This window comes from Harpia harpyja, chromosome 8 (assembly GCF_026419915.1).
Source record: "Harpia harpyja isolate bHarHar1 chromosome 8, bHarHar1 primary haplotype, whole genome shotgun sequence".
Lineage (NCBI taxonomy): Eukaryota > Metazoa > Chordata > Aves > Accipitriformes > Accipitridae > Harpia > Harpia harpyja.
The window spans coordinates 35,545,140-35,572,766 of record NC_068947.1 but is presented as its reverse complement, the minus strand read 5'-3'; the positions used below and the strand labels follow the sequence as shown (position 1 = coordinate 35,572,766).

The following is a 27,627-nucleotide window of genomic DNA, read 5'->3' as shown; positions in this document are numbered from 1 at the left end:
TGAAGGGAGCACGCTATCAGCTCCCCTGCTCCTTTCTTGCCTTTTTCTAATTCCATAACATGGGGTTTTTTGTTGCTCAGTTGTTGATAAGTCTTGGTGGAAGCCTCATGCTGGCCATTTTGAAGACATTTTCTGACAATCTGGTAGGCAGACCTGCTGAAATAGAAAATCTCCATTTTGAGAACGTTATTTTTTTTCTGAAAGAATAAAGGATCAGAGCAAAGTTGCTGAAGAAAAGCTAACGCTTTCCCTTTGTTTAAGAATGCACATCTTGATGAAATCCTGTGACTAGTTAGCAGCTAAAAACATTTAACATTATGAATTAATAAAACCATGAATTTTGTATAAGATGTTTTCTGGAAGGTCTTTTATGTTGCTGATTGCCATCTTTCTTAGTGGAATAAATCCTTCTGCTTGGGGTTGTTTCAGTCTTCACAGCTGACATCTCAAAGTAGCTCATTTATTCAGGCAGTAAAACAGATTTAATGAACCATGGGAAACACATGATTTTTCAGAAGTGACCATAATGACAATGGTTCATAGATAATAACAGGCAATTTACCTGTGCCTGAATTGCTTCAAATTTATTTCCTTCAGACAATTTCCTAACCTCGGCTACAGTAACAATATGATAGAGCTATAGGTCCACAAGTAATCTGTTAATTAAAATTAATGTTGCATATTGAGCTGTTGCATTAAGCACATAGGTCTTCTTAAAGAAAGCATGATCAGCTAACCAAACAAATCTTTGGATCTGACCAGCTTAAGACATGAAGGTTTTCTCTTTGCTGCTGCCAACAACCTTCCTGGCTGTTGTACACACTTATAATCGGCATATCCTTAGGATTATTGATTCTCCTCTGTAAAGTGTAAAGCCTGTGTCTGTTGATGTCTAGGTTATTGGACTGATGTGCTTACCAAAGGGAGCAAGAAACTTTTTTACATTCTTATGTAAGCTAATCAGATTTACATATGATCTGGTCAAGTATGATGGATTAGATGGGTGGGTGATTACTGGAGACAGAATCAACACTAGAGCTTTTCCTGCATGCCAAATGCGTCCTATCTAGAGTTTACTGAACTCTGGGAGTGAAGAGAAAGTAGAGAGGAATTCAGTCTCGTATGTGTCAAAATTTAAACTGATGATACATAACATGGCAGTAATTGCAGGGTTAACATGCATACATATAAAAATATTTCTTTTATATATATATATATATATATATATATATAAAAGTAAGTAGGAAAAACACTGGGAAACAAAACAGATTCAGCAGAGGCAGTTAGATATCCCGGGTAGGTTTTCTGTGAGATTTAGACACTTGAATCCAAGACCACAACTCACAAAACCCTTGCTTAACCTCCCCAGCATCCAGAAGGCTAAGGATACTTGGGTTTTCACCAGAAAGTTCCCTGGTGTAGCCTATCTCACACCTGATCCTGCTCAGAAGTGACAAAAAGCAGCATCTCTCCTGATATCCCCTTTTGTATAAGAAGTCCAAGGCTTCTCCTTCTTGCGTTGGGGACTGTTTTGTAATTTCCTTTAATGCCCACAAACTCAAAACATCTTCCTGACTAGGCTACAGGACTGTGCTCCATCTTCTGTCCCTCCTCTCTGGCCCCAAAATCATATGCCTTTGTAACAAAATAGGGAGAAATTGTCCATCCTCAGTTGGTAGATTTAGGTACCTAAATCTGTGAGACCACTTGGGTGCTAAGATCCTTTGATAATCTAAGAGTTGGAGGAGCCCAGTGTCATTGGCTTTCATTGGGCAGGCAGGATTTGGTCTTGGGGATCATTCAAGTGCTTTAATAATTGCTGTCTTAGACTTAATTATGCACCTGAGCTTGGATTTACTTTACATTAAAATTTTTATGTAGCATAAATACCAAAATACATAATACAGCTTTCACAGACAAGCTCACATTTCAAAATAACTCCAAGATCTACATGACAGAATATGAATTTTAAACATTTTTAAGAGACAATTTTGTCATTTGTATAAAGAAAAAAGGAGGTAGAGAAAAGAGCTGCAGTGATAATTTCCAATGAGCTAAGTAATCCTAATATACTTTTTTTCACATGCATCCCAGATCTTTGAAAGGATATGTACTGCATCTTCTATAAGTGGAGAGTTTTGAGATGTGCAACATTTCCTGTGTAACAACTTATCAGTTTCAGGTTGTGATGAGAAAAAATTGCTTTCAAATATCACAGGTTCAAAAGTGCAGCTGAAATTTTAAAGTATTAGTTTCACATTCTGCTTAAGAAAAACTGTGAAAAGAGAAGCAGAGAGGAGGCCGAGGATAAAATTCCAATAAAAATAAGATATCTATATCTAACCAGACAGTCGGCATTATATATATCTATATAATACTGTGTGCATGACAAATATGGTAACAGAGCATTAAGGCTGCATGGTTAGGCAGTCAAAAGTTTGGAAACAGCCTAGTTAACGTTGCTTACTGGGCTGCTCTGCTCCCTCACATTGTGAGCACGTTATGCTTTTTTTAAACTGTAATACTTCTCTGCATACTCTCAGATAGAATAAATATTTCTTTTATATAACCTCAGGAAACTTGAAATGTTGTTTATTCTCTAAGCATTTGTGGATTTTCATTATCATAGTGGTGCAGACAGTTACACAGATGCTCAAGCTGGGTTTTAGCCTTTTGTACCATTCAGATGGCACAGAAGGGACGTAAACCAGACACCACCAACCCACGTCTCCACCCTCCTCCCGTATTTCCTTCTGCTCTGTCTGATGTGGATGCTTTTCTCCTGCCTCCCTCCTTCTGCAATTTTTACGTGGTTAAGTAAAATGAAACAGAGCAGTACAGCTTTTCAAATGAGGAAAAAGAGCTGGCAAGACCCCTCCTCCACCATCACTACTATGCGTAACAAAAGGTGGAAGGCAGCATCTCCTGCAAGTCCTCATGTGATTTGTCCTTGTCTGTCTCTAAGGCCAGGGTGAAGACCCTCCAAGCCTAGGGGATCTAGATCTAACTTTTATTTTATACCACTCATGGTCACGTTTTACCTCGCCCACTCTCCTCCCACAGACACATGGTGTCCCTAAGTCCTCTGTTTGGAAGGACTGCTGAGCCAGCAGAGAACAACCTTTTCCCACCTGACTTCTGAGGCTCAGTGTTGTCAGTCAGCAGAAAAGCTCCCCAACTACAGTGTAGCTACAAGTCAGTTCACCTACAAACTCAACTGCCTGATAAATAAGCAAGCTTTAACTGCTACTCTGGAGTTTTTTCTTGACGTGGAATAGGGTCTTTAAATATGACTCCTTCAATTTTCATGCTGGTGACTTGCATGGTTTCTAACCTGTCATTCTTGAAACAGTGTACAACATCGCAAATCCTGTACCTATCAAAAAAGGGAGCAGCCTATTCCCTCTTTTAAAAAAGGTATGTAATTAAAACTCCAGCATCTACTCCAATCCCTTTAACACTCATCCATACCCACTGATATCAATGGTGTCACAACAGAGTTGTCCTGATGCAGACCTGGACAATGACTTCTAATGACAATCTAACTCTGAGGGTCCAAATAATTGCTGGAGCACGTTATGGAGAAAAGAAAATATTTGTAATAAATTTAAAGATATCCAGTACATCCATTTTCTATGTTGTTGGACAGTCTAGAGGGCAAAATCACAGCTGCATGCATATCCCTTCCCTTTCTGGTTAGGGAGTGGGCAAACACCCTGTTTTGGATGTAGTTAATAACTTTACTAGCTCCAGATGATTATCAGCACTCACCTGCTAGAGATCACTGCCCTCATTTCTGAAACTGCAGAATATGGGTGCTCTTTCATTCATTTTCGTGTTAAATCCACAAGGTTATCTTATGTCATCTTGTCGTGGTTTCAGCCCAGCCGGTAAAAAAGCACCACGCAGCCGCTCGCTCACTTCCCCCCCCCCCCCCCCCGCCCTGGCCACGGTGGGATGAGGAGAAAATATAAAGGCAGGCTCGTGGGTTGAGACAAGGACAGGGAGGGATCACTCACCACTTATGGTCACGGGCAAAAGACAGGCTTGACTTGCGGAAGAAACAAAAATCAATTTAATTTACTACGAATCAAATCAAAACAAGGATACCGAGAAGTAAACCCAACCTCAGAACACCTTCCCCCCAGCCCTCCCTCCTTCCCGCCTCAAGCCCACTCCCGGCTCTCTCTGCCTCCTCCCCCCGGCGGCGCAGGGGAACAGGGGATGGGGGTTGGGGTCAGCTCCCCACACCTTGTCTCTGCCGCTCCTTCCTCCTCGGGGGGGAGGACTCCTCACCCGTCCCCTGCTCCAGCGTGGGGTCCCTCCCACGGGAGACAGTCCTTCACCAACTTCTCCAACGTGAGTCCTTCCCACAGGCTTCAGCTCTTCCCGAACTTCCCTGGCGTGGGTCCTTTCCGTGGGCTTCAGCTCTTCCCGAACTTCCCTGGCGTGGGTCCTTTCCGCGGGCTGATCTTCAGTCACGCACTGCTCCAGCACGGGCTTTCCTGTGGAGTCGCGGCCATCTTGGGGGGCCTCCGCTCCCCTCCATGGGCTGGGGGGGGACAGCCTGCCGTCCCACCACGGGCTGCAGGGGCATCCCCTCCTCCAGCGCACCTCCTCCCCCTCCTTCCTCACTGACCTCGGTACCTGCAGAGGGGTTCCTCTCACATTCCAATCCCACCACTCGCTACCGGTTCCCCTTCTTAAATCCGTTCTCCCAGAGGCGCGACCACCGTCGCTGATGGGCTCGGCCTGGGCCAGAGGCGGGAAGTCGGGGAAGCTTCTGGCAGCTTCTCACGGGAGCCGTCCCTTGCAGCCCCTCCCCTGCTACCAAAAAAACCTGCACCACACAAACCCATAACACATCTTCATCATCAGTTTAAGCTAAGCTGGAAGTCTTGGCACTGAGGCAGATGAGGAGTAGCCACTGGTAGCTTTCTACCAGCTTTCTCCCAGGACTTGTGTATGTGCATAACCCCCAGTGGAGAAGCATATACAAATGGGGAGGGTGCATACTTTTGCAAAGCAAAGACATTTGTATGCCTTTATTGTATCTGCTGGAAGCTTCTTATTCCCATATTTGTTTTCTCAGAGCTGAGGCTTCAGCATTAGGTTGATTCTTACATGTTCTCTGTAATGGGTGTGCAGGGGATTCAAACCCACTTTACTGTATGGCTGACTAAGACTAAGGTAAAACAGGCAAAATGTAGACTGTTAGTATGAGGTGGAAGCAACACAGAAAAATTTATCATATCTTTTCAGCTTCCATTTCATTTTGGAGGATAGCATAAAATTCTTGCCTGGAATGATGGTTGTAAAGCTTAAGGAACGCAACATGATTCTGTAATGCGACTCCATGATAATTTTCTTCTTTTATAAACCTGAGCTTAGCTTAATAGATTTCTACTCTAAACTTACGTTAGGACAAAGAAGAAAACCTGGTGTGTTAAAAATTCAGAGCAAGATCAGCAGGTTGTATGAAAAAAGAAAAAAGGTTTAACTGGGAAGGTCAGCAACTCTTTAGCAATTTTATTATAAGTAACTCAATTATATTGTATAATTCCCATGATTGCCACAGACCTCATTGATTACTCACAATGGTACTGCATTAGGATGCTGATAATGAGATGTTTATTTTAATAACTATTCTCTATGTAGATGTACTAGTTTGCAGAAGCACTAGGTTAAGGATACTTCAGTTAAGTGACTCCTGAATGAATTTAACATAATAAGGAGGACAGATGGGCTTTCAACTCCGTAGCAACAGTAAAGAAAACAAGACATCACTGGAGCATAGATCCTTTCATGCTGTTCTTTTTGCAAACACAATGTACTGCCTTTCAGCACATTCGTTATTTCTGCTTAGGATGGTTATATCATATAAAGAACTCAGAATTTGAATCAATAAAGGCTAGACACTTCTGACACTTATGTTGAGCAACAGCTTACCCTGGGAAGAACAATATCTTCCATGTTTCTTTGACACATACTGTAATAAATGGAATTGCACTGGAAACAAGGTAATGGGTATCTTCAGGAACGGTTGCAGATCCTGGCCTAAAATTAGTGGTGAAAATAATGGGGTTTGATTTTTACCAGAACTTCCATGAGAAATTAGATTCTTTCTACCTGTTCCTGTTTCTCATCTCCACTTTGCAGGCAAATCTTGATTCCCTTTACTGCCTCCATAATACCTCTTCGATGAGCACATTTCAATATGTGAGCTATTACCCAGTGTAGAAAGCTCTCCTGAGAATCCAGCTGCAAGTCCATTTCTATGCTCAAAGCCATTATCACTCTGCCTGGATCCAAAGGCATTCGTGACATCTACAAACAATCAAGGAACAACTAAAGATGCAGTTCCAGCAATTGGAATTTAAAAATCCATTTCAAATACAAAGGTACTGTAATCTGTACAAAATGATTAGATTTCACACAACTACTGAACTATTTTGACAGTTTAGTCCTTAAAAATCTCTACCAATAACTATACTGCAAAACACAGAGGCATCAGCACAGCGTGATGCAAGTCTCTGATCTCAAGTTAATCTTTAAAAATAAAATGACCTAGAAAGAATTTATTTCATTTCTTATGTAGCTGAGGGTTTTGTGTTACACTCTGCAGACAGGAAAGGCCTGGAGAGGATTTCATTTGCTAGTTCTCATTGTCATTTCTGTTGAGCTGTCACTTACCCTCATTAATCTTACAACAGACTCTGCCTAGCATCTTCCCATGTAAGCAAGACTCCCCTGTTGGGAAGCCTGAGCAGGATGCTTGGTATAACTTCCAACATTTGGGCCAACACATCATATGTGATGTATGACAATTTTTCTAGACAGCTTTCAGAGTTGTAGCTACAGTCCCTGAGGCTTTGCAAAAGCCTTTTGGAGAGAGCACCCAGTCTTCTGTTATTCTTGCATAGGCTGTGTTGGGGTTTGAGGAAACCCAAGACTTTCCCTGCCCAACACTTCAAGCTCTGTCAGCATCAGTGCTGCTCCATGGACCCTCTGCTTTCTGTATTTGATGCAGTGGTGTGTGGGTGAACCCAAAGGGAGGCTCTCAAAGGATGGGCCCATGAGTCTTCATCAGTATTAAGCAGTCTTATTCATGAGTCTCCATCAGTATTAAGCAGTCTTATTCATCACAGCTGCCCTTTACACAATACAACAACTCCATGCCTACTCTGATAGATCTGTTTATAATCCAGTTGTAATATTACTTCCCAGCAGCAAAATGAAACAAATTCATTGACATATATACAAGGAAAAAGTTGGGCAGGGCCATAAAAAGGTCTTTTTGAAGTAAAATGCATGCACATATACATGTATACCTGTGTGTGTATGGTTAGGGATGTATAGAGAAAGGAATTAGAGACTTAAGTGCTGCTTTTGTATACTCTCATGTCTGACAAATAAAGGAACTGTCACATGTATGCCTCTCCTTTTAATAGAAAAGGCATTATAAGGGGTCTCTGCTGATTATTACAATCTGTCATGCTTTCACATAAAAAAATTACACCAAACATGTAATGAAAATATTTTAGTGGATGCTCAGTCACTTTGAACCAAGTTATCCAAATACAAGCTGTAATAGAGGGAAATTTTCTCATCTTTTCTGCAGAACAGAAAAAGTATCAAACCAAAGTTTATGGTAGTTTGTCTTCTTACACAAAGACAAAGGAATTAAACTGTACAGGGACCAATTCAGGTTCATGATATCTGTTTTAATAACCACGATCAAGGCTAGATTTTCAGTCACAGTTTTCTGCTTTGAATCTTAAACTCTAAGAGGTTCCCTGGAGACTCCATGTTAACATGCATTGTAGAATATAAAACATATATATAATGCTTGGTTTTATTAATTTTAACTAAAAATAATAGTCTGTGTTTAAACTTTTACCTTCCTGTTATGTTAGATAAAAGCATTAACTCTATTTTCTGTATAATTCTTCTTAATCTTATCTGTTTTTTTACTTTCTAAGTTTAAGAATCCTACGGAAAGACTGGAACTCTTCTTTGATTTAATCCCATACGTACATTAGTCTTTTTGACCCTACTCAACTCTCTCTCTTGTTTGCCAGAAGACATGATAATTTTCAAAATTAATTTTCAAAAAAATGGTAATTTTCAGGCAAAGGCACTATCTGAAAAATAAGGCCAGTTTTCAGTCAAGTCTAAAGGACAAGATACCACAATAATAGCTACTTGTACGATTTATTGAAAGAACAATTTTCTAAAAAATGGATGTGAGACCAAACAAAATTAATAACAGCAGAAGATCCATCTGTAAACCAGGGCAGAGAGAGTATTTAAAGAAAAGAAAACTCATCACTATTTTGCTTAATCCCACATTTTTTAATTTGATGCCTAGCCCTTTACCATGTTTATACACAAATTTAAGCTGGTTAAATATCTCTCTCCACCTTCACTTCAATTATTGGAGCTGTAGATTCCTTAACAGTGAAATGAGGACCATAGCACTTCTCTGCTTCACCAGCCAGTCCAATTTTTAATTACTAAAGTACAGAAAAAGACTTTCTACCTTTATGCCCAGTATAAGTCTCATTTTTATAATCTGTAAGCATTTCTTGCCCAAAGTTCCTCTTCACCTGAATAAGGCAGTTGGTTCCTTTAATGTTTTCCTCAGCCCTTCTGTCCCGTCCTCTGTTTTTTGGTCTCTGCAGCCAGTATTTAAACAAACACTTTAACACAGAAAATTCATCCTCTGTGCCCAAAATATGTAAAACAAGAAGGTGAATGAAATCTATACTTGCTTCTCATCCTGCTTTCATTATACCACAGCAAGTATGTGACGTGGATGAGTCTGTGCAAGGTAGGGCAGAAGGGGAAGCAAAACTGCAAAATGAAATGGCTCTTGAGAAGCAAGAAAAGATGCTGTTTGGTGTTCACAAAATATCGGAAAGCTAAATGCAAATTTGCCCTTGAAAAGAATGGAAAGGAGAAAGGCACTGGAAGGAATTCAGGAGGTTGAGTTCAAGTTTTCTTTTAAGTTTCAAGTTTGTCTGAAACAGAGGCAGAGTTTGACTCTCAGTGCTGCTGACATTGCATAAAGTGAACCCACCAGTGAGGTTTAGATGAAACCTAGGTAAACAGCAGCAGATTTCATGCTGTTCTAATACAGACCCCTGTGAAAGCACAACTGTTCGAAAAAATATGTAATATACTTCAAGTATGTGGGGCTACAAACCTCAAGAGGCACCACTGCAATGGTTCTAGCCGAATGACTTCTAATTTGACACTGAAGAGGCAACCTACCAAGTAATAACTATGAAAACTGCACAGGGACAATAATTCAGCTTACCGTAGCTGTGTTTTAAGCACAAGGAGATCTGCTATATATTAGTGCTAACCTTAACACAAAGCTTACCTTGCTATCAGATGATTGCTCTGTTTTTTCATGTGTGTGATCCAAACAAAAAACAAATCGTAGAATGTGTTGTAAACACAGACATGTTTGATGTACCACATTGCATATACTAAAAGAAAAACCAGAAGCATTTGTAGAAAAACTAACATGATAAATGAGATAATTCTCCTTCTGAGATCACTGGCAAACAACCCCTCATTTCACTAGACAGGGCAGGTAAAGTCTCTCTAGATGTCTTGTCTTAGCCAAGGATCATTACTGAAGCCCTGTTCCATTACAAACATAAACCTTCCTTTCCATATAGCACTTCCTTGTTCAAAGAACTGCTGGAGCAGTAGCCGATCAGCACAACAGCTCAATGGTAAGTGCAAGTATTATGTCAGTTTTCCAGAGGCAGTTTTTTTATGGCAGTTTTCCAGAGTTCAGCAGTACCAATCCAGGCCCAAATAGGAATTAAAACCCATGAGTTCTGGCCTGGCACTAGTTCCTTCTAGTCCCTATGAATCTAAAAGCAAACATTAAGGAGGAGAATAGTCATTTATTGATGCTGTTCTGCACTACTATGCATAAGACGCATACTTAATTCCCAGCCCCTTGCTCTGCAGAGCCCACGAGCACTTAAACCAGAATGTCTCATCACTTCAGTAATGACATCTCCAGGGATCTCCTGTGTAGGGCAGATGGGCTACAAAATCTGAGAAAGTGAGTAATTCTGTCTTTCTTGGTGCAAACATTGATTCCCTAAAATAAGAGCACAAGAAGCTGCTGGAACACGGTGTTACCGAATTCTTAATTATATGCTAATTAATGAATACCTGAGTTTTATTAATCAGCTAGACTGCTCTGGTTTTGAGAAATCCTTTAAAAAAAGTGTGACATGGGGGTAACAAATCAAGATGCAGAAAAAATTTTGTATGCTCTGCATAAAGAAAATGCAAGACATAAAGTACAGAAACACACTGTGGAGACACAGCAAAAACCATAGATAGCTCACTACATAATCAGTTTACTAACCCAGTCATCAGTCAGGACTGAGAGGAGCTGTACATTTTTATTCCGCAGTGCTTCAAAATCTGGGTCAGCCAACCCCCCTCTCCCCCCCACCGGCTGCCTGGGGCTGGAGGCGTTGCCAATGCCGACCGCTCCGAGGAGCCAGAAGGCAGCAAAACCGCTGCCTAAAAAAATAAAATCCAACGAGCAGAGATGTCCATTTTGTTTATAACACAATCTCTTTGAGCATTACGAAACTTCAGAAATGCCTAACACCTTCTGGAAGCCAAGCAAGATCATATTTATCACGTCTTAGTAGTAAAATGTCTGACCAATCCTGAATGCAGGTAGGAAATTATTATGGTGTTCAGAGAAGGTTTAAAAAATTATTTGAAACATCAGCTATTTGCAGGCTGTAGTGTGAGCACTCCGTATGGGAGTCACACGCAGGTGGGGAGCAGTGTGAGACCAGCACCCTGACCTGGCTGGAGCCCAGGACCTGGACCTCCGCTGCACCTTCTGCATTAATTAGTTATTGGAAAGACACCCAAAAAGGTGGGGCGTGCTGCTACCTCTCAGAGGTGAGGGCCGAACAGACGACAAGAAAGGAGGCAAGGGCTAGCAGACCAAGCAAGCGTTTCAAAGGGGGGGGGGGGGGGGGGGGAGCCGGGAGCAGTGACCAGCTCTGCCACCTCCCTCCCCACCAGGCACAGCTGCAGGGCTGGTGCCAGCTCTCACCCACGCTGTGGGGCCCTGGGTCAGGCAGCCGGGCCATTCAGCCTGAAGATAAAAGCATATACTTATGTATACACGAGAAACATATACCATCTGTGACTCTAAACCGAGAGCCAGAAGCAGCAGCGCCTGTCTTCTCCTCGAGGAAATGAGTAGGAAGGGGAGGGGAGAAGATGCAGCTGTGGCATTGCCCTGGGAGTATGTGCAAGGGGATTGTGCACAATCCCCTTCAGCAAGTCTTGCATCAAAATCCACATAGCGGTTGTGGGTTTCCTTGAAACAGCCTTTTGCCTGAGGAAGTTTCTTCCAGCTCGTATGGAAGACTGTGTGAGTTTTCCCAGACCTCTGAGACGTTTAGCTCTGCAAAGGCTCTACCATGTACTTGGGCCTTTCAGATGCATTACGTCTCTGCTTTGGCCGTGGTCCAGGCATGCACTGAGATGCTTGGGGTTTCTGTAGCTGTGCTCTGTAGCAGTGTTCAACGAGGCTGATGCTTCCAGGATGCATTTGCTGGGTCTACTGAGAACAAGCTCGGTGTATGATACATCCCCGAAACATTATCTTTACTGCTTGTGCACAGAAAAAGTGTTTGGCACATAGGTACCTGCTTCTGCCTGGGAAATCCCTTGTAGATATAGATTTGTGGAAAGGAGAGAGTAAGCAGTGTAGCAGATGTAGCAGGGAAAAGAAGGCTTTGAAGGCAATTTGCCCCAGAGGAATGTCTCAAGTGCAGTGACTTCCTCATGTTTTCACATATATTGTGCTTAAAGACATAAACTTGAGCATTAGAGTGCAAGCCACTCTCCCACAGACACCTGCATGTCTTTAGCATTGCATACTTTCCATTATTTATAACAGTAATACCTTGCTTTTGTGGCAGGATTGCAAATAAAATCTCTTATATATCAGCCAGAGCTGTGCAGACAGCTTCAGCCCCCTGCAATCAATACTTTATGGATAAGTTGATGCTCTGAAGAAAATGAAACAAAATGTACCATGTCAGTTTACATAATCCAAGAGCCAATAGCCTTCATTTTCTGAGCCACCAAAACAAAGACATAAAATAATGAGATTTGGAGGGTGGAGTTTAATCTCTGTATATTTTGCATATTTTTTTTCCAAAAAATGTCTCAAAACCTTTTTAAGGGGGGGGAAGAAGCAACTAAGAGTGTCATAGCATTTCAGACATAGGCTGAAAAAATTGTGTAAGCTGGGAAAAATGCTGCATAAACATCCCTCTTTCTGTATTATGCTGGATGCCTGAGACATTAGATAGGTCAGGGAAAGGCAAAAGCTTTCAGTGTCTGCCATCTGAATTTACCTCAGGACTTGGGTTTTCAATTTTATTTAGGTTCCTGTAGCACCCAAAAAGAATACAAGGGGAATACTCCTGGGACAGTGAACAACCAGAGGCAAAGCCAAGCCCATATTGTAAGAATGTGGTCTCACAATCCCCTGGTCTCCTTGCCTTTGTGGCTTTGTGGCTATTAGATTCATGTGCCTGTGAAACCATAAAAGGTTGCTTCCATAATGAGAGCTCTTCAGGATCCCTTGTTTAAGCACCGACACTTTCACATTCAGGTGATGGCTTCTGCGAGTCCTGCCAGCTTCAGGTACTGACTGTTCAGCCAAACAAGGACACAAGCACTCTTTCGTGTATGGCTGGATGTGCACAAAACTCATGGCTAGGTTGGAAAATATTGGCTTGTGTTAAAGATGGAACCATTCCCTATTCATGTTCATCTTCTCATTGTCTGGAATAGGTTACACATAAGGGTCAATTTCTTCCCATAGAATGATTTCAGACAGTTACTCTGATAATATGACTTATCAGATGTATTTATGCAAGAGAGATACTTGGCAGTTACATGAAAATGAAAAAAAACCCCTATTTTCTATTATTTTTAACAAATATCATGACAACTGTCATATAAATAAATAAATGTTAAAAAATAAACAGACACAACCTCATGTCTGCCAAGCTGGCAGTTAGGTGCCTAAATACCCTTACAAATCTGGAACACTATAATGCTACAGCTGGTCCTACCTCTTCAAGTTACCCTTTCTTTATTTTCAGAGGGAAAAAACCCAAAATAGCTAAGGACTTTGAGAAAGGAAGGAGAAATAGTTGCCCTTTATGTAGACACTCGTGCCTGTACTGGAATATTTACATATATACCTTTACGTTTGCAGATTTTTACATTTACTTTCTGCATTCCTGCACAGTTCTGTCAACTGACATGATTTACAAGACGAAATAAAAGGTTAAAAAGATAAGGATAAAGCAAACACTATAAAATCCCTTAGTTTGGACAATTGATACATATTCTTTGAATCTAGTACTTCTTGGGCAATATTTATGTTCCATTTAATCAGGTAAGGTCTCAAGACAACAAGCGGTTGCTGACTAGTCTCTTTCTAACCTAGGGCATCAACCAGGTTATCCTAAATCCCCTAGCTTTTCTGCAAAGTGCTGTTAGAAACCACTTCATCGTAAGTGCCCAAGACATTTAAGAGATGGACCTTACTGTCTAGGGGACCTTGTGGTGAGGGCACTGGACCTGCTGGGAAAGCAAAGTTAGAGTCTGCATGGAAGGTCCACCTTTCAACTCAGGTGAACCAAGGGCTGAAGAAGAAAGTGGTTTAGTGTAAACATAGATGTCAAAACTGACAAGGAAAAGTCAAAACAAAGCCGTCCACAGCAATCCATGTAGTACCAATTATTCAAGAGCAGAATGTGTTGCTAGGTGCTGGCCAGGAAGAAAATACAAGCGGTGTCTTCCCTGTTTTCATCTCCCATGTCATCTTGCCTAAGTTATTTCTGTACTACTTTGTCTCCTCACTTCAGTCTTCCTTCTTGAGTTTTTCACCACAGTGCTTCCCTAGAGCCTTTTACTCATCCTGGGCTACTAATCTGTGGCATGGTAAACCCAGGAGACGAAGCTTTTTCCTGCTGTTGCAGTCAGCTACGTTTTTTTGTTGTTTTTTTTTGTCCTTGCTTTGTCTGTTCTCCCATTCTTACTGATCTCCTCTGAAACACACAGGGCAGAGGACAGTAAAGAAGCACAGAAAGAGGGGAAAAGTATAAGTGAAGTTATTGCCCAATGCAGAAGAAGGCTCAAGTTACAACATCTTTAGGTGGAAAAACTATCAGAAGTAAGGTTTTAGAAGAAGAAATGTCTTCCCTGCTGACAGCACCGTGAGGGATAGCTTCAGGGCAGAATTTTAAAAACAAAGGTTGTCTTGACCTCTTTCCAGCCTTGCATGGTGCTTAGCATGATAGAACAGGGAAAACAAATTATACTGGGTCAGACACAAAGACACATCGCATTGCAGCAGAGATACAATAGCCCCCCTGATTTTTCTGTGGCTCTGGATAGCAAAACTGGGATACCGCATTCAATATGACCACAAGAAAGATTTGAAAATGGAGAGTTCAGAAAAGAGCAACAAAATAATTAAGGGCTGGAGGGATTTACCTATGAAGAAGATTAAAAGAACTAAATAAATATGTATAGTTTGGCTAAGCGATAACTAAGGAGAGGCATGCTAACCATCTACAAATATTTGACTGGCATACACACTAGGGAGGGAAAGGAATTACTTAGCATGAAACAAGCAGGTATATCAGGGAGTAATGGGATGAAATTAAGAAATGGAAAATTGAGGCGGAATTTAAGGCAAATCCTCCTGACAATGAATTCTAATAGTCTGCGGAAAACATACCAGCATATGTGCAATAGGGAACATTCCTGCATTGGTAAGAAGGGGGACTTAAATGACTTGCTGGGCCCTTCCAATCTCAAATATTTATGATTCTATAATTAAGTATTATTAAATTTAATGATATGTTCCTTTTTTTTTCCCCAGCAAATTCTGACTGTTGCCTCAGGTCAGAAGTGTGCAATTATTTCCTAACTAAAGGTCTTATATTTTAACTTAAGAATTCTCAAAAAATTAACTAGGTAGTCTCTTTTTTTTTTTTTAACCTAAATTGAATTTCTGTTAATGCATTTTCTCTTATTTTCAAATAACAGTTATCTGCCCCTACTAGCGACTCAGAAAACCCTCTTTATGCAAGGCAAGCATGCATACTTAAGGCTGCATGGCTCAATGCCTGAACCTGGTCAACCTCAGGTTGAATGTCTGCTGTGTGTGATCTAGGGAACCGCTGTTCCAAAGCCCAGATGAGGACAGAGGCTCTTCTTACTCTGAGGATGAACTGCATGCAACAAAGAAAAAAAATGTTACACAGTATTGCTAACTAAGAGCTGCTTACAGAGCTTTGAACCTAGATCATATCTACATCACTGCTTAAGCTGGTGTCACAGCATCATTCATAAAATACAAACAGGTGTTTATGTGGTAGTTGCCCAACCTCCCAGCCAGTATCACAGTTGGTGGATAGCAAATTTCCTCTATTTTACATTGGCAAACTCTTTCATTTTGGTGCATATGTCTGCTTCTGCCAACATATACTCCAAAGTGTCTCCTGAAATCTGTACAAGTCTAGGAAGTGATCAGAAGATTATATAAATATATCTTTTGTCCAGGTAACAGTGCTGTTCACCTCCCACTGTGGCAAGGCATCTGTGACACTTAACATTTTTGTGATACTTTCTTTTGGTTTTCTGCAGCTGCAGACTGGATAATTTACCAACACTATATCAACAATTTGTGACATTCATATTCACTTCATTCTTGACTACTTGCTTAAAGCTCCTTTTTATTATATGTGCTGGACTTCAGCCTCACCCAAGGCAGTAAATGACAGGTTTCATCTGGAATTGGGATGTGGTGACAGTAATGCCTACAAACAGGCTGGTGTAGCACAGCTGGCACGAGCTTTGTCATGAAGGATGAAATGTATCTCTCTCCAGCCCTGTCACTTAGCCCTCTCTTCGTTCCCTGCCACAGGAGTGCTGCCGATCTGTGAGCCTGGTGCACTTGCCTGCCTGCATGTCCGATAGCTGGTCTGCTGATGAGATCAGAGAATGTGAGAGGCTGGATATTTCTTTCTAGTGTGAGTAAATCCTTGGTGAAAGATCCCGGGTGCTAGCAGTACAATATTCTGAACAGAACCAGAAATTCTGAACCAGAAATCTGTTTGCCAAATCTTTGCACTTTGAAGATAACACTGTAGCAATCAAGCTGAAGTAGGATAATTAAACAAAGCGCTCTTCTCTCCTCTTTCCCCCAATAACTCTGCAGCCCTGTCTGTCATTTCTCAGCACCAAATTGCTAAGATGCGGGTGGCTGATAGGAAAGCTTCATTTGCTGTATGCATTTTACAGGAGGTATGGCTTCAGTACCGACTTCCTCACAAGGAAATAGCCACAAGGAGCCCCGGCTGCTCGCATGGATAGTTTAACACTGGACTGTGTCCAGCCAGAAGTAGGTGAAAAAGCTGTAGGCAAAGGAAGGGAAGAAAGAATGAAAAGGTTTGCCCCCTTTCCTAAAGCAAGAACAGACACAATCTTGCTCTTTTTTTGAAACAAAAGGATTGTGAATCCAGTGTTGGCAGCAGTGCTAAATATCCTGAAGGATCTAGATGTGGGGTGCAAGAACTGGATTGCTGCTAGCCAGAACTTGTCTATCTTTCTCATATTCTGTCCAAAGCAGTAAGCAATTTCAGTGATAACATGCTGCTGACAGCTCTTCATTAAGGTGCACCAAGTTTTAGCCATCAGTCTAGTACACAGTCCTATCTTTGCCTCCACAGCTATTAAAACAGCTTCTGAGACCCTTTATGTGTTGCAGTTTTGGTCTTAAACCCATGAGAAGAGGGATTGTCCTTTCACTTCTAGCCACCAAATATGAAGTCCTTCTCCAGTTCTGGATTTTTCAGGAACCTATAGCTTTCATATTCTGGAAAGTCTTTTGGCATACGTTTTACAGTGAACATCAGTTTAACCTATGTATTACCAAATAAGGGAGAGAAAAGATCTTACATTTATAGATTAAAAAGCATCAAACAAGACTCGTGGCTTCTGTATATGCATTGTTCAGGGTTTTGTATAGAATCCATCTTAGTTTTGTGTGCGTCTTCACCTTCAATAGCTAGGTATTTTTTTACTTCCCTAACAGACCTCACTGTTACAAAATGCCTTCCACTGGGTAGTCCACATTTTTACCTTCTTAATTTTAGGCCATAGTTGCTTCTTGCATGTGTCCAGCCCCCGGGAAAACCAAACCAAACCAAACCAAACCAAACCAAACCAAACCAAACCAAACCAAAAAAAAAAGCACCCAAACCCCATACTTTTTATATCATTCTGCTTATTGCTCACAGACAATAAAGAGAAAAAAATTAACACCTTCCTTGTACTTTCTGTAGGCTGTTTGCTTAACTTTTCCATCAGTTAGATTTTTCTGAACTTTTCTGTGGTGACTGTTGTTGATTGTCTCTTCAGTTTATTGATTATTTCCATAGCCCTCAGCACAGACTTTGTTCAGGAAAAAATACTAATATAAAATGAAGAGGCTTCTTTCTCAGCTTCTGAACTGTACGTCAGGCACTCTGCATAGTTACCATACAGATCTAAAAGTAATTTATAAATTTCCTTTCACACAGAGTTTCTGTTGAGTGGGAAACAAAATACATAGTTCTGGAGATGCACAAAACAAAATAGCAGTTTACTCATGCAAAGAGAGCAAATTACTTTTTGGTAGAATAAGAATGTTACATACAGAATTGATGTGGTTTTCACGTTATCTTAAAGAATGATGTAAAATCTTTCCTCACTGCATTTTTTTTTTTAATGAAAATGAGAAATAACTTTGCACCACTGAGGTACTCTTGGATTCAGGACATTTCCACACTCTACAACTCCTAGCAGAGCTCCTGGCTTACTTCTGTGAAGGTGATTTCACTGACAGCTGTGCGATAGCATCTATAGATTGTTCTGCAAAATGTAACTTTCCATTAGGAGCCAGGGTAACTATTCTCTAGCAATCAGAACTCTTTGATAAACATTTAGTTCTGTCTTCTTCACCTAGACAAGACTGCCACAGTGTTTGGAACGTGCTGGGCTAGATCTAGCTACATTTCTTGTAGCTACTGGAAATCTATATAGTGACAGTTGCTAGCAGTGATAACAGTGGTCAGACAAACACCTCCATTTTTTAAAGTATTCTCTTTACTATATCCCATCTCACAATGAAGATCTTGTCTCCTTAACACTCAGGCGTAGCTGGGAAGGGGCTGGTGGAGGACAAGGGGACACACTGCAATTGCACCGAGAGCTGTGCTTTTGGTATGCTCTTGTGTCTGTCAGAGCAATTCCTGTCCACCATGACTTTCTGATCTCTGTCACCTAATGGTGGCGGCAGGCTGAAATTTCAGCTTACTTCCTCTACATTAAGCCCTCTCCTGTGAGAGGCCAAAGGAGCTGGCTTTATCATCTCCATCAATTTCCTCTCAGCAAGGAGCTCACCTTGGGAGGCGGACATTCCAGACCAGACAGTTGCAACAACTTCAGATCCATATGGCACCACTTGGGCAAGGCACAGTCAATGGAAGAGTAAAACTGCTATTTACTTCTTCTAATAAAATCCTTATTTGACCTGAATGGATGTGCTTTTGTCATAACCAACTTAACTCTTCTCCTTTTGGAAGAAAGGAGGCATCTCATTTCACCGAGCTAGCAGTCAGTCTGGTGTTTTGCACAACTTCCAGGTTAATCTTCAGGTTTACCATGAGAGGAATACACTTTTTAAAATCACATATGGTTGTGGGGTTTCAGACTCCATAATTTCTATTCTTCCTCTGCTGTTGCTTTTTGCAGAGCAGCTGATTTTCATTCCAGTGATGGTGTACAGAGCAGCCCACTAGTTAACAGAAGAGGCGGCCATCCGACAATGACTGGGAAAGGACTTGGGCTTTCTGTTCTAATAATCACAAGTGCCAGTAACAGGACAAGAGGAGAGACTCAAACACAAATAAATTAATTAGCAAGGACATTATTTATACACTGGGAATTCCTAGTGTATGTGGTGTCTGCTCTAATAACCCATGGACAAATCACCTCCCCTTGCTATAACACCTTAGGGAGAGGGCCAGCGGAGAAAGACAACTGGAAGTTCCCATCTAAAGGGAAGAGGATAAGAAGCAGCTTGAAAATCTGCAGGGAAAGACCCTGCATATGCATAAAGAGTGGAGTAATCCATATGGACACCTGCCCCTCACAACAGCTCCTTTTGCTCCTGGCTAGATGTATTACAGAGTGATCTGCGGTTACTATCAACAGGATTGTGGTACCTGGGGATTTGAGCACTCCAAGCTTGCTTCTCCTAATGCAGTGAAACACAGGTGAATGTGGAGCTTTTAGGAGAAAACACAGCCTTCCATGAAGGTGAAGAAAAACTAAGAATCTCTTCCTTGCTTATGTATCCTTTGTGAAAACAATCTAACTTTCATGCACCTTATGAAAGTGAATGAAAATAAAGCTGTGGTAAGGACCCTTTCCCCTTTATGCTGTAATGCATTTGGACCAGATTGTTAACTGTTAAGGGGGAAAATGCCAATTTCGTCAGGGGAGGCCAAATTCTTATTTCTGGCCCATAGTAACTGACCTTTTTTATTAGGCAGTTTAGCTGGCTACTTTATAAAAGAAGAATGAAAAAGATAAACTCTTTGATTTCTTTGCTATAAGTCTGTTCATGGTGGATCATAAGATTCTGACCTTTAGCCCTTGCTTAAGAAAAATACAAAAATAAGCTATCCATTAAACTTTTCACTTTTATGGCATCCTTACCTATGAACCGTGTGTTCCTCCTGTATTGCTGAGTCACTCCAGTGTTCAGTACCATTCAGAACTTTTCAGAATAGCATCTGAGCTTTTCTTGGGAGGTTAAATTAATCTGCTATTTCATAAAGAAATAAAAATCCTTTTTATGCACATTTTTGTTTTCCATAATTGGCCAGTGAACATGAAGGAGCTGGGTATTTAGTTACGTGATGTAATTTGTCACATTTGTTGTTGCAGTAGTGATAGCCCAGGATGGTATGAAGCTATGATATTTAAGACAGAAAAGGGTGATGGTATTGAAATCCACAGTACTTTAAAGCATCTGAAGTTTAAAAAAGGAAAGAAAAAAAGAGAAAGAAAAACTTTGCACAACATTTTTTAAAGACAAACATAACCGTATAATTTATGGTACATGGTAATTACTTCTCTGTTTGAGATGTTCACTATTTTCTCCCATTGTAATTTCACATACTGGATAATGAGTATCCTCTGCACAGAAACAGCAGTAATGGCTGTGCAGCAGGAGGACGGTTACTTGATTGTTCTACAATAAAACGTCTCACTTCTTCTCAGTGCATGACTCAAATACAGGTGTGCAGAGGAGTAAAACTGAAAGGCCAGAATATTAAGTTAAAAAAAAAAAGAAAGATACTTTGTTGAACAGTCCAGCAGAGCAAAGCAAAGTCATACTGTATAAAACTGATATGAACATGAACATCGGTTCATGAATTGATATGAACATGAGCATGAAATTCACGTTTTTCAAAAAATCCCCTGCAGATGACCCTTAGAATATAGCCATTGACTCCATATGGAGGTAAAAGTCTGCCTCTTTTTGTTTCTGAAGGATCAGACGCAAAACTTGAAATACCAAACCTATGTAGAGTTTTGCGTGAAATACAGATTTTTAAAAACTGTCTAATGATTCAGTGCGAGAATGTCACGGTTGTATCCAAACTCTCTTTCTGTTCTATGGGAGCTGAGTATGATCTGCTAGGAAATAAACATTCAGTTGCCTTTCTTATATAAAACAATTGATGGAGGATTATATCATGGAAATTTTAGACTCTGCAGGGAATACTTAGATATTGTCAGTGTTGTGTTTGGTTTTTTTTAAAGCATTTGTTAAACCATTCTTTGTATCAGGCTTTAAATACATCTCACCAAACTTTGGACTAAGAGCTGTTAAACATATTCTTTGAAACCATTGTATTTTTTAGTTTGAAATACGTTTGACCCTGGATAAGGAATTTAAGTTTATTACTACGCCACTGGATACCTGTGTTACAGAATTTGTATCAACATATCCGATGTAAACATGGTAAATATTGCCAACACAAGGTAAAACCTAATGCTTCAACAGGGCATGAGCTTACTATGGTAGAATGATGGATGCCAAGGTATGCTTAGGGAAAAAAAAAAATGTTTCCATAACTTTTGAGTGATAAAATTTCCATTTACAGATCTTCACAAAGATCTGAACGGATACTTCAATCCTTTAACAAAGATGATACCTTTCACTTAGGTTGTTACAGTGCTGTTCTGTATTTTAAACAGGGACAAATGCATTTCCTCATAGAGAAGACCTGTCTGCTGAAAAATGGAGGGGAAAATAGAAAGGAGGAAATTCCTAAACAACATTATTGGTAGATGAAAAACTACTCTTACAGTCAGTTTTCCAAAGGTAAATACACAAACGAGTCATAGTGAGGCAACAGCCTAGAACAGTAACTATGCCTGATCTCAGCCAAACCTGAGAAATAATTTCCTGCTTACAGCCAAGAGGAAATAAAAATCCCCCAAATGATACCAGCCAAACAAGGATATAACGCAGTCTCATACATTGTAGAATCCAAAGAATAATATTTAAATACAATGCTATCATCCTATTTCTAGGAAAGTATAATTTCTAAAATTCATTAGAATATTATGAATTTCAATACATTGAAAATCAGTTTGAATTTAAACAACAAACTAATTCTCAATACAAAGATAAAACTTAAAGAGGAAAAACAAATCCTACGGAATCCTCCCAGAATTAATGTTGGATTTCTCCAAGTTCAAATTACAATAATACCATCATCAAGTGAGTCCTCAATTAACCTCGTCTGGCATGCCAAGCAGAATATTTTAAGGGTTGTGAAGCATGCAAATAGAAACTTCAATTAAAGACCGACTTCATACGTTGGACAGCCTGTGAGAATAATGTGAAAAATTATGTAACCAGCCCAGTGCTTCAATAAACACCCACAGATGATGGAGAGGAGGCTGACAAAATTGAGGATCAGCATCCTAATTCCTTTCTCAGGTAGAGCCTAGAAAGATTAACTTGTTTACACGGGGGAGCATGGGCTCCCTTCACATTCACTATGAGCTTGGTTTCTGCATGTTCAGATGGCCTGCGTTCACACAGCACAAAACTTACCATGAATTAACTGCTGAGATAAAATATATTCTGTGCTCCTTTTGAAACTGTAGTGGATTCAGAGTGCATTAACTGGAAGCATACTAATATTCCTTGGGTGCAGCTGGACCACGCACTCTCCCGGATTGCTGCTAAGCCCTCTTGCAGGGGACAGCCCTGCGTGCCCGCTCCTGCCCTTGCCTCTCACCATCAGGTGTTGCCACCTGGTTAAATGCTGGCATGCAGCTGGGGCGAGCCCTTTGCTGGTGGCAAACACAACGCGGAGATCGTACTGCCGAGACACCCTAATTCATATCGCTGCGCTCTGGCGTAAGAGCATTGCCTGCCTGGAGCGGAACAGACATCCTAGAAGGGGAAAGGTGACGGTTCCAGCTGCTGTGTGATGAAATGTGGCAACAGGGATATCTCTTCAGGTGGCTGATTTGCAGAGGGGTCAGAGCTGGGATTTTCTGCTGTTGTGGACTGAAATGAGGAGCCAGCATGAACCTTTTTACACTGCTGGTGTAAAGCCTGTCAGCACTTTGCATAGGCAGCTTGTTAGTACCAAGAAAGTGATCTGGGCTTGTGATTATTTTTTTTTGCTTGACTTTTCTGACTTTTACCTTTTCTTTTGCTTCCATTAGATACATTAGATACATACCAATATTATACATTTTGATACACTGCCAGGACCTGTTTTTTCCATGTATCTGCTGGAGACTTGTAGCTGTTTGAATTTTTAACCTTTCCTCATGTGCTGAATGCAGTGACTGTGGCAGAGAAAAAGCTACTCAGACTCACTGCTTGTTGTGTACATTTAAAATTCCCTGCTCCCAATCTGACTATCAAATAGGTATTTGTATGTATTTGCACAAGCTCTATTTTATTTCCTGCGTGCTGATAACCCTTTTCCCTAATGTTCAGGAGGGTAACTATTTTCCCTGTTGAACCCCAGAAATACTAGTTAACAAAAAGTTGTGAGAATGTAGTAGTTCACTGCATCTCAGCTATCCATTCCTAACCGTTCTCCCTTTCCCTTCTGCCATCTGACACATAAATTTTGTCCTTCCACTCTTCTTTGGCTCCTGCCAGCAGGAAAGCTCCTCTTCCCATAGCACTCTCAAAATGGTGACTGCCGGCTCCTGCCTTTTGATGCAAAAAAAAAGACAAACACTGTCCCCCTACCCCCCAAAAAACCTATTCGTAGAAGTGTACTTACTGTGCACAGTGCAAACTAAGAATAGTGTTAAGTAAGTACTATATCCTAATTAACAGGGTACAGTAATGGTCTCATGTTAATCAATGGGTTTTGAAGTTCCAGCTTTCATGATATGTAATGAAGTACATTTCCAAGTGCTGTATGCTAGAGCTCTATAGCATATTCTATAGGCATTTTCTTCCCCAATTACAAAGGGCAGAATTTCTGTAGCAGAAACGTATATTTGAGGCTTTTTCCCAGGATAAAACTCAGCAGTGCAGCTGTAAATCAGCTCTGCATAAGAAATGCATAAACTTAGTGAGCGGTGAGGCAGGAGGCTGCGGATGTCGTTAACCCCTGATGTTCTGGACAGTTTCAAAACACCATTGCTGCATCTGTGTACTGTGTGCCTATCCTCAAGAGGTGTGACATGAACTTTATGGTACAGCAAATCCAAGGTGGGAAGCAGCAGGAAAAGAATTTATGGCAACATGAGGCTTAAAGGCTGCAAGCTTTTCCCTCTGTCTTTTTGTGGACTAATCGTTTCAAACTGCTGCATACTTATGACCCTCGCTATTTCTTTCTTACCTTCAGCTTGGCTGATTTTGTTCAGAAATGAGGCTTGTACAAGAAAGCTTTCCATGTATCTGTATGTCTGTCTTCACTCCTTCCCTTTCAATAACTTTGGAACTGACAGGAGCATTTCGGCTGCATTTGACAAAGAACGTCAGGTCTTGAATATACTGTGCTCCAAGAAACTTTGGGAAATGCAGGGCTGGGTGGAAGACAGAAAGGTGCTGAAGGACAGGCAGGGATGGCTCAGCCCACGGCCTTTCTGTGTGGCTCTCCCAGCAGCCAAGGGCCATGGCTGGCTGGGCAGGCTCCTCATGCATTGCTCCGAACCACTGGTGGCATACAGTGCTCCTTGCATACTACATGTACGTAGAGGAGAGGGCTCACTGCAGTCAGGAATATGAGGGACACAGAGGAGAAGTAAGAATATGGTATGTAAGGGACCTAGGGAAGATGGAGGGCTATTGCTGTGATGTGGTGTGTGTGGGAGGGGTAATTGTAGGACGAGGTATGGGTTTATTGCAAATGTGGGGGTTGCGAGGTGAAGGGATGTAGGGCACAGATCTGTGGGAAACCTAACTTCGTTTCTACGCATGGATATGGAATAACATGTTGGTTGCAACGTGTGTAATTTCGCACAGTTTCTTGAAGCAGTAGTTAAATAGTTATATCTTCTTGTATTTTGCAAAAATAAAGATTTGCTTTATTCATCTGAGGTATGTTTTTTTATGAGGCTCATAATACTAGCTACATAAAAGAAAAGTACATTTCTCATACTTAAGATTTTTTCATGGTTCAATAGATTAAGTTTAAAATAAAATGGAATAACAGTGGGAACATAACCACACCATGCACACAGTGAAAGCAGTGTTTCCCCACTTTAAAAGGTCTTTGTTCAATACCCCTCTACATTCACAAAACAGTCTGTGAACTCCTTTAGAAATAATCTACTAAATGTTCATGAAATACACCAGAAAATGCTACACACAAAAAAAGGAGGAAATCATATAGCCCCTAAACTCTGAATTTTAAACCATCACTGTTTATCCTCCATAGACAACACAAAAGTCTTCTCTGATTAAGCGTCCAGGGCAAATTGATTTTAGGGAGGGAGTTTCTCTTAATTTCTCTGTTCTCTTAGCTGTACAAATTGTAGCATGCAATTATGTGAGAAGACCAGGTACTGCCCAGCAGCTGGTAGCCTACTTAGAGCGCAGTGTGATCTGCCCTCAGTTTCCAAAGCCTTCTCTCATCCTCCAGTAGCTTAGGTGATTGTTAAATTGCCCTTTCTTGTAATTTTTATTATTTGGAAAAAGGCAGGAGAGAGTTAGCAGGGTCTCCCAGGATAAAAGTTCTGTCATCTCTATTAATGTGATCAAGGCGGTGGGAACAGCGCTATCTGTTTCACTAAAGAAAATAGGTATGGCTTACCGGCAAGTGGTGCATCTTGGGCTGTTGCTAATCATGCTACAGTGATATTGATAAAGTTGCCATAGTAATGTACAAGGTCAAAAGTGTTAGAGAATCTGGTCTGGCTCTGAGGTCTGACTTACAAAGCCGAGGCCAGCAGATGGCAAGATGTCGAATCCATCCCCTCCCCCACACCTGATACATATTGGTAAAGACCAGCAATGCAACACTGCGCGCTTTTTATTCAAAGCAGTTTGAAAAGGTACCAGACTGTCAAAAGGGACAGATCTAGGAATGGGTATGTGTGAATTTGGTCCCAGAATTGCAGTTGCCGAGAGGTAAGGTTCACAGCACACCAAAAGAAAAAAAAATCATGATGCTTATCACCTACACATACAAAAAATAGAACAGAGTGTGTAGGGAGGAGGAAGCAAACTCACTGAGACAGATATAGTGCAGTACTGAATATGCAACTGCTGAAGGGGTCATACTTTTGGGTAAACCAAACAGGTCATGTAGGCAGGCCTGGGAGAAGCTATTTCTGCTGATATTTAAAGCCAACTGTCCATTTCACAGTGTCATTCCCTTGCTCTTTCTTATGCCCGTTTGCACAGTGACTCTTCTCCCCGTATTCTGTACTTGTAACTGTTTGTTGTTTGATATCATCACCTACTCACTAGAAATAATAATAAATAGAATACATAGATAAAAAAAAGCAAAACTCTTAAACCTGCAAATTTAAATCAGGTTAAGAAGAAGTATTCAAGATAAGCTAAAAGAAAATTGGATGAAAGCCAAGCTCTGCCCAAGAGATTGCCTCTACACACTAGAGAAAGAAGAGCCAACTCACCTCCCCAAATGAGGAATCAGCTCTTATGCAGTGGCCAATATCACAAAATTTCTTTTTTCTGTCTACTTGTTGGGAAGATCCTCGCCACATCCCACTGGGCACAGATGTAATCAGAGAAGTTTTAAGCTTTTCTCGTAAGCCAGTCCCCTCAGCAATCACTAGCGTTGCATTTCTTTGAATTCCCTTCCAACTGCTCTGCAGCATTATGGTAAGACGTTGTCCAGTCCTGTACGCTGTCTTCTAAGGGCCAGCTCCCTTCCGCATCAGAGGGACCCAAGGGCATTCTGTAGGAAACATTAAGCATCTTGTGGGATCAACCAAGATTTTCTGTTTCACCATTCTCAAACAGAATGGGATTATTGATCCTACCTGAATAAAGGTGTGATGGTTCTTCATCTGCAGACTGAAAAAATGAAAAGAAAATAAAATTTAAAAATGGCTCTTTTGCTGTGATACTGCATTGCAGAGTCACACCTAATTTTCTGCCAATATTATCCACTCAGTCTCTTTCAACACTGCTGTTTTCCAAATTTTTCCTCCCACTGAATCTGTATGTTTGATTAATGTTTTCCCAGATGTCTGAACCTGGGGGGAAAAAAACCACTTTCAGTCTCATTTTGTTAAGTGCTAGGAATCTCTTTGATGATCCATAACTAATTTTACTGTACTTGTCACAAAGCAGATGTGTGGCAATAGTCCCCTAAGCATGCTGCATTCAATCATTACAAACTCCAGAATTCTCCTTTCTTTCTCTACCCCTATTTTGTGTTTATTTTTCCTTAGTAATTAACCTTCACAGTTTACCATATTCTCTTTCAGGGATTTAATGAACACATTTGACTCATAAGTTATACAGTTGCTCCAACCACATTTTATCCCTCTCTTTTTAGTTTCACCCCTTTGTAGAATATCAGATTAGGATGCGGTTTCAGGAATATAACAAGTCTTCATTTTGGCTATTTTGTTTCAATCACTTAGTGCATTAACTCTCCTTATTTCTAATTTACCTGAAAGGTTTTTGCATTCAAAAGATCGAGAGTCTTTAAATTAAGAAGAGCAACTATTAAAATGAAAGAATGTAAATAATCCCTACTTAAAGAAGGTGTACTCTGTTATTCTAACTCAGCATTCATAATTTGCAATAGCTTCAAAGCTCACCTTTGTTTCAGCCCTCTCTCCTGGAAAGGTAGAAATCCCCTCTGAATTGTCCCTCTAATTTCTTATAACCTGCAGCTATTACAAAAACAGAGATGTGACTGGTGCTATTGAATCTGACAATGGGAGGAATTCATAGAACTATCTAAAAAGAAACAACCCTTTTGTGACTGT

General features: G+C 40.7%; 1 long non-coding RNA gene across 1 annotated transcript; it reads right to left on the bottom strand.

Annotated features, from left to right (window-relative positions):
- On the bottom strand, window positions 1-27,508 carry LOC128145298 (uncharacterized). Its single transcript, XR_008236418.1, has 4 exons — window positions 27,457-27,508; window positions 26,668-26,701; window positions 26,299-26,582; window positions 1-156 (listed from the first exon to the last, which is right to left on the bottom strand). It is a non-coding gene; the product is annotated as an uncharacterized LOC128145298 (long non-coding RNA).
- Window positions 27,509-27,627: the final 119 nt, after the last annotated feature.